This window comes from Carlito syrichta, unplaced genomic scaffold, assembly GCF_000164805.1.
Source record: "Carlito syrichta isolate Samal-C Ts95f unplaced genomic scaffold, Tarsius_syrichta-2.0.1 Scaffold304878, whole genome shotgun sequence".
In the NCBI taxonomy this organism is placed as follows: Eukaryota; Metazoa; Chordata; class Mammalia; order Primates; family Tarsiidae; genus Carlito; species Carlito syrichta.
This window is the reverse complement of record NW_007248974.1, coordinates 98,622-100,898: the sequence shown is the minus strand read 5'-3', so window position 1 is coordinate 100,898 and position 2,277 is coordinate 98,622.

Sequence of the window (2,277 nt, the reverse complement as noted above, 5' to 3'; positions counted from 1 at the left end):
TACCTTCTTCCCACCCCAAACTATTTTGAAAATGGTTAAACCTAGAGAAAAGTTGGAAGGGTCACTACTTTATAACATTTGCCACATTTAATTTCTCTACTCACGCACAGTTTTTGTTTTTGTTTTTGAGTCAGAGTCTCACTTTGTCGCCCAGGCTGGAATGCAGTGGCACGCTTATGACCACTGCAGCCTCGACCTGCTGGGCTCAGGTGATCTTTCTGCCTCAGCCTTCCATGTAGCTGGAGCCACAGGCGCGCAACACCACACCCGGTTAATTTTTGTTTTCTATTTTTCTTTTTTTTTTTTTGAGTTGGAGTCTCACTCGGTCACCCAGACTGGAGTGCCGTGGCCGCTCCTGGCCACCGCAGCCTCGTCTGCTGGGCTCTGGCGATCCTTCTGCCTCAGCCTTCCAAGTAGCTGGAATTACTGGCATGCGCTACCACTCCCGGCTGATTTTTTGATTTATTGTAGAGATGAGGTCTCCCTGCCCAGGCAGTCTCGAACCCGTGGGCTCAGGCAGTCCACTCACCTCAGCCTCCCAAAGGCGCGGGATGACAGGCTGAGCCACCGAGCCCAGCTCTATTTTTCTTTTTAAATTTATTGTAGAGACCAGGTCTCGCCAAGTTGCCCCAGCTGGTCTCAAAACCTTGGCTCAGCCTCCCAAAGTGCCAGGATTGCAGGCGGGAACCACCGCGCCCAGCCAGTTTTTATTTTCATTTGTTACATCTCTTTAGCCACTTTCAATTTAGAACAGACTTTTTTTTTGGTCCATAAACTTGATTTTATTGATGAATTCAAGCCAGTTAGCTTACAACAGTGTCTCATGTTGGAACTGTGTGATTGTTTTCGTATGCTTAGATTCGGGCTCAATAATCTGAGTACAGACAGCATAGAGATGATACATTCTCCTGGCATATTCAGAGGCATACCACGACAGGGTGGCTGACAGTTGGTGATGCTAATTTTTTTCTTTTTGAGTTGAAATCTCACTCCGTCGCCCAGGTTGGAGTGCAGCAGCACACTCACGGCCACCCCAGCATCGACCTGCTGGGCTCCAGCAATCCTTCCACCTCAGCCTTCCAAGTAACCGGAACTACAGGCGTGCACCACCCTGCCCGGTTAATTTTTATTTTTATTGTAGAGATGAAGTCTCGCCAAGTTCGCCCAGGCGGGTCTCGAACCCACGGGCTCAGGCAATCCACTCACCTCGGCCTCCCAAAGTGCTGGGACGACAGGCTTGAGCTACCCCACCCTGCTGATGCTGATGTTTATCATCTCATTTGGGAGGTGGCTTCTGGATTGTTTCCCTGTAAAGTATTGTTTTCCCTCTGTGATTACCGGGTAGTCTGTGAGCAGTCTTAGCTTGGAAGGTGAAAATGCTGAAAGTCCCCCTTGATTGCAGCTCTATTTGTATCCAGCGGGAGTTTATTAGTATCTAGTGAGTTTAGTGGGTTTTTTAAACTGTGCTAAAATACACAAGCTTTTTGAAGTGTGCAGTTCAGTAGTGTAAGTATATTCACACTGTTATGCAATCGATCACCAGAACTTTTTCACTTGCCCCTTCCCCGTTCTGGCACCCCCTCCTCTATCCTATCACCCCCATCCTGCTTTCTCTTTCTGAGTTATCTCTTATAAACGGAATCCTATGGCTTTTGTCTTTTTGCAACTGGCTTATTTCACTGAGCATAATGCCCTCAAGGTTTATCCATGCTGTCATGTACTCGTATGTCAAAATTCCCTCTCTTTTTTCTTTTCTTTTTTTGAGTTCGAGTCTCACTCCATTGCCCAGGCTGGAGTCAGTGGCACGCTCACGGCCACCACAGCCTCGACCTGCTGGGCCCAGGCGATCCTTCCGCCTCAACCTTCCAAGAAGCTGGAACTACAGGTGTGCGCCACCATGCCCAGCTAATTATTTTTTGATTTATTGTAGAGACGAGATCTCATCAAGTTGCCCAGGTTGGTCTTGAACACCTGGGCCTAGGCAGTCCTCTCACCTCTGCCTCCCAAAGTGCTGGGATGACAGGCTCAAGCCATCACGCCTGGCCACTTTCTTTTGAAGGCTGAATGACTCACTTTCCGTACATACCACACTTTATCTGTGCATCCATTTGTAAGCATTTGGGTTGCTCTCGCCTTCAGCCACTGTGAGTAATGCTGGTGAAAACATGGGTGTACAGACCCCTCCTCCAGTCCCTGCTTTCAGTCCTTTTGGATATGTACCCAGAAGTGGAATTGCTGATCACACAGTAATTCTATTTTTAAATTTTTTTTTTTTTT